The sequence below is a fragment of the Bactrocera neohumeralis genome, chromosome 6 (assembly GCF_024586455.1).
Source record: "Bactrocera neohumeralis isolate Rockhampton chromosome 6, APGP_CSIRO_Bneo_wtdbg2-racon-allhic-juicebox.fasta_v2, whole genome shotgun sequence".
Lineage (NCBI taxonomy): Eukaryota > Metazoa > Arthropoda > Insecta > Diptera > Tephritidae > Bactrocera > Bactrocera neohumeralis.
The window spans coordinates 37675255-37689541 of NC_065923.1; the positions used below are offsets into that span (position 1 = coordinate 37675255).

Below are 14287 nucleotides of genomic sequence, written 5' to 3' on the forward strand. Positions count from 1 at the left end.
ATGCCGCTTTTCTGGTTAATTGGACAATTTTAATTCCATTAAAATATAGTATTTTATGCATTTAACTCTCAACATAAGTATAACTAAAACTTTTTGCTTTCCTTTTTTCTGCTTTGAAAAGCTGAGACGACAATACCAGAGTCCGCAGCATGTCGCATTACCCTGGAGAGTTTCCACTGTTCGAGATCTCGCTCTGCTTTTTCTTCGTCATACCGATGCTGCTGATAATCATCTTGTATGGCAAGATGGGCGCACAGATAGGTTTCAGCACGACACTGCAGTTGGGTGAGTAAGAGTTCAAAAGCTTCAGTATTTTAATTTGATGAACTTGAAATCTGTTTATGCGTTACATTGTAATGAAAGCTTAGTTGATGAGCGTATAAAGAAGTTGTTGCGGTAGGATAAACGTAGGCAGTACGCTAGCTGCTAATACTTATATTTACATTACTTTATAATGTCCAGCCATTGGCTTAACTCTATTATTGCACAAGTCGTTAGATTTGCTTAGGGGCACATAAGCAGCACCTTTATATTAACCCTTGCTTTCATTTCTTTCCTTTCTCTTGGCGTTCAACAAGGTTCTATGCTCCGGGAATCTCGCCAACAGCAGTCACGCAAAGCTGTAATACGCATGTTGGTTAAGTCAAACTCCTTTGCTTACTTTTCTTTTCTTTCACGGTTTACCCGGAGGGTAACAATTAAAAAACATTTAATGAAAATGAAGGACGATGATGTAAAAAGCTGTTGGAAGTAAAGCGATATATAACTTTGCTGCCTGCTATAACGAAAAATTATAATGTAGAACAATCATCATAAAACAAAATTCTTTAAAAAGTACATCAAGCAAGTTTTGTAAAAACTAAAAAATTTTCGAAAAGTCTGCAAATCCAAAGGAAAACAGGAAAGAATCGTAAAACTCAGTTTCAGTTCGCTAATCCTATCTTCTGCCCGAAAAACTTCTACGTCAAGTAACCAGAAGCCAGCGTTCAGCACTATAGTATTTACTTCCTTAAAGATTTCATCAAATGTTGACGTGGTGACACAACCAGAGTGAGACGAACTTCTACCATCTTGTCGGTCTTCTTTTTAGAACAGCTTGTATTACTTAAAGTAAACTCACTTTCGTAAATTTTCAAAATTTGAAGTGTTTATTTCTATTCCTTAGTTTGTACCAATAAAACAGAAAAGTAGGAATTTAAATGGCCGTAGCTTGAAATTTGAACACACCTCGTGTAAAGGACATTCTTGTACTTTTATATTAAACCCTATGTACATACATACCCTTTGTAACAAGCACGGACATAATACATTCAACCGAGTACAGTCTTCGTTACAATGACGCTTTGATACCTCCATATGTGCCACGAGTGCTTTTCGGCTTTCGCTAAGCAATCCTAGATACCCGTAGAACATGTTTGCAGCGGAAAAGTCGACTGAGTGGCACTTCAGCTCAGCTCGCAGTGCCACAACTGCGTCTGCCACAGTACTTACACATATAAATAACGGTAGGCAGGCAAGTAGATATGTATAACTATATGAATATATGTAGTATCTTCGTAAAAAGTTGTTTGCATGAGACAGTTTTATTTACATTCAAATATCAGACACCATGTGTATTAAAGTTCAAATTCCGTTTGGGGTGATCCTAACTAAAGTTAAATGTCCTTGAACTATTTTACCAAAGTGATGGCATTTTACGCCCCAGGTATGTGATAGGAAGAAAAAATATACATTTAGATGTCATACTCGTATAGTATATAGTACATTAGAGCATGCATTTTCATATATGGTATTGCCTGACGTTGGAGAACAGGTCGAAATTTGGAATATTTGGAAAATATTTCGCATTAAGTGGCAGAGCCTTGGATCATATCATCTTTGCTTCCGCGACCAAAACGGCCTGTTAAAGTCAACCGGAAGGAGGGAATATACCAAAACTACCATTTGCTATAATTTTTATTTTAATATCGGTTTTGATGTCTGATTTAAAACTTAATAAAGAAACTTTGAGATGGATGTTAAGGACCAAGTTTGGTTTAAATCGATCAACCGGTTCATTAAATAGAAAATTTTAGAAACTTAAAATTGAGCTCTTCCACGGATGGATAGAAATTAAGAGTGAGGGTAAGAGATGGAGTCTTCTATCGGGAGATCTCTACCAATTAAAGTTTCTGGCTGTCAAACCACTACAGCGTCACTAAAGCGGAGCAAGCTGTCACCAAGTAGTGGTAAATAAACTGGTTCGAAACAGCCAGTGTGTGAACCTGAGAGTGCTTGGTAGGCACTTGTCCACAATCACAACTTATGCGGCTGCGCAATTCATCTGACCCAAAAGGCAGAGGTCCTTAGAACTACTTGCACTTAGAAAAGTAAATCTCGGCACAGTTGCACGGTTCAGTCAGAATAGAACCCTGTCTAATAGATAAACACGCGCTGTAGCAAAATATTTTGTCAGACGCTCTTTGCCAAAGTTGTATAGAGGAAGCAAGGTGAAGTCATCTTGCCACTTTCTTCTCTATTGCCCGGGTTTTGGCAGATTGAGATTAAAATATCTAGGTAGACACACCTTTGGAGAGCGTAGCCTGTGGCTGAGATTGATATTAACCGCCTTAACAAATTTGAGTTAAGCTCCATCAGGTTGTGCACTTAAAGAGTTTTTGGATAACACAAAGTACAAATATCTGTCCAAGCGAGATCCCAACCTAATCTAAGCTGGGCAGGGCCATTGCATAGTAACCGAAATATTCCGGGTGTTTGGACGAATATTCACTATTGGAGATTCTTGTACTTTGTTTATCCCGAACCAACACCTTCCCTTCTCTTAACTTTTAACCGTGCAACGTGAATATGGGATACCGTTGCTTTTTCTGCTATTTGCTTCTCTAAATGCAGCAGAATAATCATTTATGTGAAAGTACGTATGCACATACATACATACTTATGCATATACTATATAAATGCCACACACACACGCTCAACTAGAACCAAATTGAAACTACAGGCAAAAACTAAAACGTCTCAAGGTCTTACGCAAACATTTGTGTTTAATAGACAGAGAAGAGCTTTGTGTAGTAGGCGCAATTGTTTAGATATACCATGCATATACCATAGGTATACCTATGTAATATATGGATATATGCTATACTTATGGACGAATGTATGTACTATATAGTAGACCTGTATGTGCAAATATTTATATAAAATCATGTAAATGTTGAAATTCTTATAATTTTTAAATACGAGTATACTTATATCATACATTAGAGCTTTTTCCGGCATTGAATTTCCTATTTAAATATGCAAACGTTTTGAATATGCAGTTGTACTAAACTAAAGTAGTCTATCGGTGTGTGAATTTTCCATACAAGAATTCGAAAAACACAAATTTTAGAATTCCTCCGAAAATTCCAGCAACAGCACTAAGTAATCCAATAAAATCTAATCCGAATTACTATTCATTTAAGTACTCTAGGAAACTTATGAGAAAGCCTCTGAAATTGAAATCCAATCAAAGTAATGCGTGCGCTGTTTACAAATTCCTCTATCTTGTTCGGTCACAATTCCGATTCGTCGAAAACATGCTTTTATAATACTACTTCTCTTCGAATGCCGCATATCAGGACGCATTGAATTATGCATGTGTACAAGTATATTTACATAAATATATATAAATGTCAGTATACGCTTAGCTGCGTATGTTCGCAGCAATTTCTTTAATCTCAAATCAATTTACTTTGTCTGTCTATTTCACATTCAATATATGGATTTGCTCATATAAATAGCCACCTCAACAATATGTTTTGCAAAATGGCATGCTAGCGCTTTTTGTTTCTCTACAAGCATGGCTCATAAGCCGCACATTTGTTTGTGTAAATCGCCTGAATATAACACGGAGGCAGACAAAATCGAAAGCGTTTCTCTAGAGGACATAATCTTTAAATGAATTCTGTGAGAATAAATGAAATCGCTGATGTACTAAACAAAAATAAACACTCCATCCTTGGAAGGCTAAATTAATGCACTCAGTACTAAAATAATTTAAAATATAAATAACAGTAGTTCACTTTTGGATGATAATGATGAGGTTTAAGCTCTTTTAAATTTATCAGTAAACCGTTTTAGTAAAAATGGTTGCATCCAGTATTTGTTAATAAACGAATTATTTAAGCGATTACAATCATATTTTTTAACCCTCTATATTTTTTGTGTGTCAAGAATTCATTGCTAATTATTTCATTTTTGTTTTGTTTCGGAAATATCTATCTCTAGTTTTTACTATCCAACGAAATTTTCTGCTGTATCTTAAGATATGCTATATAAACTTAGCTAAAGAGACAAATATTATATATACATATATGAGGGAATGAAAAACAGAAACACAGATCTAATAAAGGAAATATTGTCGTAGAATTTGTAGAATGCTTTGGAGACAATAGATGCAAAAGTTTCACTGGGAAGCTATGAATTGTGCACAAATACTAATTACCATTTGCATGTACGAATACATTTTACTCCAAACTCTCACTTTTTAAATGTACTGAAGTCCCGTCATGATATATGGTGCAGAGGCTTGGAAAATGACAACATCTGATGAGTCGACGTTGCGAGTTTTCGAGCGAAAAGTTCTGCGAAAGACTTATGGTCCTTTGCGCGTTGGCCACGGCGAATATCGCATTCGATAGAACGATGAGCTGTATGAGATATACGACGACATCGACATAGTTCAGCGAATTAAAAGACAGCGGCTACGCTGGCTAGGTCATGTGGTCTGAATGGATGAAACCACTCCAGCTCTGAAAGTATTCGACGCAGTACCCGCCGCGGGAAGCATAGGAAGAGGAAGACCTCTACCTGGCTTCGCTTGGAATATCCGAAGCGAAAAGAAGAAGCGACTGGCGCGCTGTTGTTAACTCGGCTATAATTGCGTAAGCGGTGTCTACGCCAGTAAAGAAGAAGAAGAAAGTGCGCCACTACACTTAAGTGAATTCAACCCATCCGGATAGGTCATAACAAAACTATAAACTCTACTAATTACAAACCAGTTAGAGCGCAGCAGCTGTGCGAACTTTACAAGCAAACATTGTACGAAAACAACAGCTATTAGCCATTAGCAGCCAAAGTTTCAGATGATTGGAGGTGCAAGCTGACAATTCGAATTCCAACTTGAGACCCACTCGGTTTCAAATTTTCAATAAATAAATTTCTACTCTGAAAATCTCTTAGTCATATAGCGAGCGTTAAATTCCGAAGCGAGCAGTTAGGTTTGTGAAATTGAAATGCCTTACGCGCTTATAAAGTAGCTTAGCAATCAGAGCTCTTAATATTATAAATGGATTGAACTGTTGTTTGTTGAAGGGCGTAGAATTTTTTGTAAAAGCAGTTAGAGTTAGCCTTACAGAAAAATTAATGAAAGTTTCGCAAGATATTACATCTGACAATGGGTAGCTGTAGTAAAATTCCCATTTATTGACCAGTCTATTTTATAAATGTTGATTGTATGACACACTTCATATTTAGATTATGACATTTTTCATTAATTATTACACAGCTCTACCGAAAATTCAATTTTTTTGTTGCTCTGGATTCCAGAGCCCTTAATACGAATTTATTCATAAAACGAGTAAGAAAGGGCTAAGTTTGAGTGCAACCGAACATTTTATACTCTCGCACGATAAAGTGATAATCGAGATTTCATTATCCGACATTTACATATTTTTCAAATAACGTATTTGTGTAAAGTTTTATTCCGCTATCATCATTGGTTCCTAATGTATATATTATATAGAGAAGGCATCAGATGGAATTCAAAATAGCGTTATGTTGGAAGAAGGCGTGGTTGTGAACCAATTTCACCCATATTTCGTACATGTCATCAGGGTGTTAAGAAAATATTACATACCGAATTTCATTGAAATCGGTCTAGTAGTTCCCGAGATATGGTTTTTGGTCCATAAGCTTCCTTCTGCCATTTCTTCCGTAAAATTGAGTGTTTCTGACGTTTTTGTTAGTCGGTTCACGCACTTTTAGTGATTTTCAACATAACCTTTGTATGGGAGGTGGGCGAGGTTATTATCCGATTTCTTCCATTTTTGAACTGTATATGGAAATGCCTGAAGGAAACGACTCTATAGAGTTTGGTTGACATAGCTATAGCAGTTTCCGAGATATGTACAAAAACTTAGTAGGGGCCACGCCCACTTTTCCAAAAAAATTGCGTCCAAATATGCCCCTCCCTAATGCGATCCCTTGTGCCAAATTTCACTTTAAAATCTTTATTTATGGCTTAGTTATGACACTTTATATGTTTTCAGTTTCCGCCATTTTGTGGGCGTGGCAGTGGGCCGATTTTGCCCATCTTCAAACTTAACCTTCTTATGGAGCCAAGGAATTCGTGTACCAAGTTTCATCATGATATCTCAAGTTACAGCTTGCACGGACAGACAGATATCCGGATTTCGACTCTACTCGTCACCCTGATCACTTTGGTATATATAACCCTTTATCTGACTCTTTTAGTTTTAGGACTTACAAACAACTGTTATGTGAACAAAACTATAATACTCTCCTTATCAACTTTGTTGCGAGAGTATAAAAAGGAAAATCATTATATGTACTCTATGGGAATTGGGGTAGTATCGACCCGATATTATCGATTAACTATTACCATGCCACATACTACAAAAATGTTACTGGGTTTCATTAAGGAGCAGCCGGATATTCGAAAATAATGGTAGTGCTTGTATGTATGGGGGCTAGGTCATGTTTTCGCCCAATTGTATCTCTTTTACGCACAAGGATATACTGTTATGTAAAACATGTTCTGTAATTTTCATAGTGATAACTCCATTATTGGCCAGCACAAGGTCATCTGGAAGTTCGAAAATCTGTACATTAGGTATATAGGGGCTCAGGGAAGTATTGATCCGATTCAAGACATTTTTGATGCACAGAATTATTATAATCTATTTCTAGTCATTCGGGGGCGTCTATTCTGTAACTCGATTCGAAAATGTATTCTATTCGAAATTCGGATCTACTTTATCATTGTGCGAAAGTTGTGCCACCCTGTGCCAGAACAAATACGACCAATTTTCGTTTTTGCTTTCTACAACTCAAAAGCTAACGAATATTTTATTCGAAAATTGGCTTGAAAATCCGAAAATCGAGTTACAGAATAAAAATCCGAATTCGAGTAAATTGTTTTTCGAATCGAGTTACAGAATAGGCCCCCTGCTATATACATACATATATACACTCGCCACGCAAAGCTTACCACTCAATATTTTCAAGTATTGTGCGCATTTGACTACGCCTTATAGCGGTATTTTTTGCGGTATAGAATTTTTTTTATTTAGAAATAAGTTAATGACATGTTATTAATCAAAAATATTAAAAATTAAAACAAAACACGTTCAGCTATAGACAAATCAATTGAAAGATAGTGAGTTTTACAATACGAGCTTGTAAGAGACTGACATGCGATGAAAAAATTATATTTTTTATTTTTTTAACTTAATTTCATTTACACTATAATTGAAATTAATATTTTATTTTATCTTTTTAATTGAAACACGAAGTTGAGTCGGCCGCTTTTGTATAAGCACAGAAAAGCTAATTTGTGTTTTACTCATTAAACGTAATAAATTAAAAACCATAATTAGTAGTTTTGCTGTCAGCATGATTTTTGGATCAACATTATTTTAAGTTGGCAATTTTTCCAAAATTTTTCAAACGTAAAGCAATGTATTTCTCCTCACAGATGTACTCCACTAAACTCTCCTTTATACTTCTGTAATGTTAATGATCTAGTTTGTGAGCCACTCTATTTCATATGTTTATTAAACTATGTCTAATTTACAGCAAAAATGGTTCTAATGCTGCCGCGACATATGGACTGCAGAAACCGAACAACAAAACTACCCTAATTAGACGTACCTGCACGGAGTTTGTTGCTCAAAGGGAATTGCAGCAACTGCAAATAGACAAACCACCAAGAAAGTGACTAATTAACACCATTGCTATTGTTTATTTACGAATTTATGGCAGAAGTTTTGGCAAAGTTGGTGAAGAAGAATTTTCCACACGACGGCAGCTTTCATCAGGGTGCAGGCAAAAAAGGTAAAAGTGGATTAAGTGGAAATTAATCCACAATATATGGCATGTAGATGGTGCCACGTTTGCTTAGAGTAGGTGTTTGTAGATTATTTGCTTTGTTCCTCACTTACCAAAATATGGTTGGCAACATTTTTAAAAGCAAAAATTTTATTTTAGTAAGAATATACGTGTCAACAATCGCGCAATAAAAAAAAACTTCAAGTAAAAGTCAGCTTTATTAGAGAACAAGCTTATTATTGACTTTGACATTGACCTGAAAGCGCTCGGTATATATGCAAACTAATCACTTAGTTATTAAGATTGGATCTGAAATGTTGAACAAGTCCTTTTCTCCCCAATAAGTTACTAATAACAACATCTATTACTCTTTAGTTGGCAACAGCTGTAAGATGGGTTACGTTATACTGGATGGCTATTACGCCGTACATAAATGCTGATCCTTAAGATTTAATTATAAGTGCCAAAACCATAATCATATAAAACAGTTGATCGAAACAACTTTACAAGCAACACTGTTTCAATTAGCAGTGCCCCCATAACGCCATGGCCATAACCATAAACACACCTATTAAATTAATGTCGTCCTTATTAATGCCCTCCGGGTCGCACATGTGCCAGTCTTCTCGAGACCGTATGAGTAAAAATCATCCGAGTGTTTCTTCAAGGCTCTTGCACATGATCTTGACGATCCTGCATGCCTCTAAGGCATTCCATATCATCATAATCTGTCTGTCAGCCCTTTCGGAAGTTTTATTGTGTATCGTTTTTAGTGTCTTACGTGTATCCTCTACTCGTTCGGTAGCCAGACAGACAACATTTTCGGCAATCAGATCAGCTATTTCGTTTCCCAGAATTCTTTTGTTGCCGCAAGAACTGATGCCAGAAAGATATTGCATTATTTCGGCAGCTTGAAGGGTCGCATTAGATCCAGTTCCGATCTGTGTTGAGTGCCGTGCCCACTCTATTAACAATTTTTGATCCATCTGTGTATATGTTTTAAGCTCAGCTGGTGTATTGTATGCGCCATCCACCCTCTTCTATTGTGGCTTGAAATTTTCCCTCTCAGATAAACTGTGAGGATATGTCTTTCTATTTTCCCCATCAACCCCCTGCTTATTGAGCTATGCCCGAAAGTTCTTGTGGCGAATTCAGGAAATTCTGGCATTGAGGAAACGACGGCAATGTGGGGCAGTGCTATTCAAGCAAAACAGATACTATTGCTGGAACTTTCAGTAGTCCTTAATTGCTTCATCTTTTGGAAAAAATTTCCTTTAAATCACATTGCTTGCATCTTTAAAACTACAATTACTTTTCAACATCAAACGAGCCATGTATGAAATCTTCTAAAACTTCTAATCAAAGTATAGAATCGAGAGCAAATTGGTACGAAGAGATATATAAAATTTATAATACGATAATTTGTAAGTATTACAAGATAAGCCTTTGTGGCTTGAAAAATCAAAGAATGGGGAAACGGATGCCTCACCGCGCAGGTTGAGATCAGAATTTTTTACCAAAGCTGTCAAAGAAGATCAATCCTATCCCTACCGATCTCTAGCTAGCCTCAACTAATTTATTAACTATTTGCGCCATTTTACTAGAGCCTTATCTCCATATTATTTTATAGGGTACTTATATGCAATAAACTCCCACCCTACGTATAATTTTTTGCATCCAATTCTCTTCCACTGAACTATTCAATTTCTTTCCCTCGTTAGCCATAGACTTGTGCAATCACAAGTCAATATAACGTATTTCGTAGTGCATAGAAACTTATAAATACCACATAATAAATTCTATGGTTCCTTAGTTCACATATTGACTATTAAGATATTTACCACCAACACAACAACACCAAATATTGATAAGTAATTGCACATTGTTCTCCACTAATCAACATTTTTCTTTTGTGACATTTTCATTCTCCCGCCGTTGATCAACAAGTGCTGCTCTTCGCCGAGTTCTTCGCCATAATGCCGGTCAAGGGAGTCACTGCGGCCCACCCATGGCAGTTGTCGTTTTCATGGACAAATATCCGGACCATATATTGTTTGTTGTTCATAACAACGACAACAATTGATTTGGGAGTGACAATGAACAAAGTGCTTCACAAACCAATCAACTACGACATGTAAACATTGTGGCGAGAACTTGAGCGCATAAATGCAGAGAATTGCATACAGAGCACTGGGTGTAAGACCGAGGCAACTTAATCACAGTCAGGTAGAAAATGTAAAAATCCAAGTGGTCGCATGCACATAAATTAAGCTTTGCCGTTGACACTTAGTTGGCTATCATTTTAACGTTTTGGTTTATTGTTTAAATCACACAGGAAAAGTACAAAGCCAAACATACAATTTTGCTTTAATGAAATTGCATGGTAACTTCTTTATTACATAAACATTTATCTCTGTCATGTCTGCATCATTCCTCAACCGTTCACCGTCCTTCGCTCGGCGCCGTTGTTATGTGACCTGGATCGCCTATATCGACGCTTGCTCTCTTACTCACACACCTACTCGTACATACATTTGGTAATTGTGCAGAGCCACTGATATTTGTTTGTCCATTATTGTGGTTGGCATCAGTGCCATCGTATTGGCACGCAAAAAGCCGACATTGATGCTGGATTGGTACGACTTGCCGGAGTATTTAACGCAAATGAAGAAAAGACGTCTGGCGTACAGGATTAAAATGGTGATATGTGTGGCCATGATGTTGTCACTCGGTAAGTTGGATGATCATTTGGTATGACACAGAGTACATATGTATGATAGTCGGGTAGTTGCAAGTGAAGGAGTAGGGAATGAGAGCGACCAGGTGTGCGTTGAGTGTTTACAGAATTTATAAGAATTTACAAAATACATATGTATGTACTTGTGCAAGCTTGACAAGCACCAATTTGAGACCTCTTACAGTCAGCAGTTTGTCAGGAAAAGCATGCCTAAGTTCGTGAAGAACGAAATAATAGATAACATTCGAGGTTTTAAAGGGTATTTCACATTCGGAACGCTCTTCCATTGCATGACTTTACTTAAATCTGCACCAAATAGTCCAGATCTTGCGATTTATCTTAGAGGTCACGCGAGATAGTGCGTTTACCAAAAGTTTCCTTTAATAAATTGATTCTTTCGTTGGCTGCATGTCATGTAGAGCCGCCTTGTCGTCCATATCAACACCCTCTCTTTAAGCTACGAAAAAGTCATAAATCATGGCCCTGTATCATTTCCCTTGTCTGTTGCGTTATGATGGGCTTCATTTTTAAATAAGTTTCGATCAGTGAGCTCTTCCGCCCAAAGAACACACCACACGGTGAGTGAACAATATCTTATGGATTATCATTACTTGAAACGCAAAAATTTAGTGTATTTAACCGAAAGTGAGCTTCATCGCTGAACAAAATAATTTTATGAAGATCGGGATCGGTGGCAATCTCGTTTTGTGTCCATTCACCGAAAGTGCGACGCGTTTGATTGACGTTCGGTATTACTTTTTGCAAGAGTTGTATTTCCCGTCATGAAAAAAGCATGGACAGTATATAGAATTTTATTTCAACTAAAACAAAAGAGCTTTTTTTAATTCGCAACATCTCTCTTGGGATTCCATGCTATTTCTAGTTAATTTGTGTCATTATGCTTCCTTATATATGCTCGTATGAGATTTTCTTTAAATTTACAGTTTATATTTTCAGGTGAACATCTGCTGACTATCTTATCCAACATACACGATTCCAACTATTGTCCCCAGACCGAGGACCCATTCGAGAACTTCCTTATTCTGACTAATCACTGATATCCACTGGCTATTTGGGGTAAAGTGCTGAACATATTCTGCACCTTCATCTGCAATTATATGGATGTTTGCGCAGTGACTGTTAGCATTGGCTTGGCAGCGAGATTTACGCAGCTTAACGATAACTTATTCAAGTTCAAGGACATAATGAGCTTACCTTACACACTTTCAAATATCGCCTTTTACTTTTAATTGCTTACTTTGGCTGACTGACCGACACAGCGTATGCCTGAGATGTACTGGTCGACGCAACACAAGCAAGACCGGAACTTGTTCGAGTTCTGCACACGCATTGACGGCGCCATTTCGCTCATCACGATGACATTTTTCTGGAATAATTTGTATTTCATTTGTGCGCAACTGTTGCGTAGTCTTAAGTGAGTTTACACATCCCTCGGTAATACTATATAATTTAGTTCGCGTGATGAGTAATAGCCGGCAATTTTATGTCTCGTCTGCTTTTCTCTCTCTCTCATTGTAGCAAAATGTCATCGCTCGCCCATGTCGCGTGCTTTTACTTTTCGCTATTCTTCCTTATCGGCCGTACCTTGGCCGTTTCATTGTATTCGGCCAGCATCAAAGATGAGTCACGGAAGCCGTTGCGCGTGCTACGCTGAGTGCCCAAGGAGTCCTGGTGCACTGAGGTGAAACATTTCTCGGAGGATATTAGCACCGATTTGGTTGCATTAAGTGGCATGAAATTCTTTTATCTCACACGGAAATTGGTGCTGAGCGGTTGTAATGTATAGCCTTGCATTCCGCCGGTCGCTTGTCCATGAGCAGTCACGTGTGCTGGCACTTCGGCGCTTCGCCTATTCATTACTTCCGCACTCATACTTTTTACCTGCCTACAGCTTATGTACGTGGCATGTACCACTGCCGTTGGACTTCGACCATTTTTGCTTTGTTATGTGATTACCTTTACTTACTTCCTCTTGGTGCAATCAGCTTTCTGATTTTCGCTTACACGCTTTTTGTTGTCTTTCTTCAAGTTGACTTCCCTTTTTTATACACAAGTATCAATTTACCATATTCAAGCTAAATAATTAATAGTCTTGTTTACTGGTTTTCTGGGATTCTGGTTTTCTTGTTTTCTGCTTTCTGTTATTGTGTATTTTATATTATTAGGTTGCTGGAACTGTAGTGACATATGAGTTGGTGCTTATATAATTCCTTCAGGATAACAAACTTCCAAAATGTGTTAGCAGCATGCGTAAACTGTCATATCCCGGCAACAACAGTTCGCATTGAGCTTAGGTAAGTGGGTGGATTACAATTAATTGTTGTACAAATGCTATGATATCAACTCTGTAAGCAGAATAGATTTGTTCTATGAATCATCAAAATAAAAATGTAAAAAATATATTTATTTGTTTAAAATTATTGAAGCAGAATTCCGTAAAGGTAAGTAATAATACTTAAGATAAATCTAATAACCTGCACTAACTTCTACTAGAGTAAAAATACATAAAATGTGAAAAATTTGTAAACATATACGATAGTCGAAAAAGTCTTTTCATATTTTGTGAATAGATGTCGTTGCAGTCGTATATCTCCAGTGTTAGAAAGCTTCATTTAGCTGCAAAAAACTAAATTCGGAGAAGTTGAAAAAAAGTTACATTTGTTCAAAAATTAGTGAAAAAGGAAAGAATGCCAAGTCACAAATGGAATTTGCAAACTTTACGAAGACGTTGCTGTATCAGTTCGTGTAGCACAACAATGGTTCGCCCACTTTCGTTCTGGAAATTTCGATGTGAAAGATGCACCTCGCTCTGGCCTATCGCTGAAAAGTCGATGAAATTATGGAAGAGATTGACCAGGACCGTCACATAAGTAGAAATGACATCGCTAAGGAACTTGGTATTCATCATCTCATAGTTTTGAACCATTTAAAAAGGGCTGGCTACAGATGAATTGTCTGTGAAAAATTTAATGGACTCAATTAACATCTGCGATTCTTTGCTGAAACGAAATGAAATCGAACCATTTCTGAAGCGAATGGTAACAGAAGACGAAAAGTGGATCAAATACGACAATAATGTGCGAAAAAGATCATGGTCCAAGCGTGGTGAAGCTCAACAAATGGTCGCAAAGCCAGGATTGACGCCTCGAAAGGTTATGCTGAGTGTTTGGTGGAATTGGAAAGGAATCATCCACTATGAGTTGCTCCCGGTTGGTAAAACGACTAATTTTACATTTTACTGTCAGCAACTGATGAAATTTAAGTAAAGAATCGAAAAAACGGCAAGAACGATAAACAAAAGGGCAAGTCTTTCATGAGGACAACTGGAACACACATTTTTGATGACTCGGCAAAAACTGGGAGAGTTTTGATGTTTTGATGCATCCACCATATAGGCCTGACTTTGCACCGTCGGGC

General features: G+C 37.2%; 1 pseudogene; it reads left to right on the forward strand.

The window, feature by feature from the left end:
• The window catches only part of LOC126761914 (uncharacterized), a 93791-nt pseudogene extending 85708 nt beyond the window's left edge, over positions 1-8083 (forward strand).
• The last annotated feature ends 6204 nt before the right edge of the window (positions 8084-14287 follow it).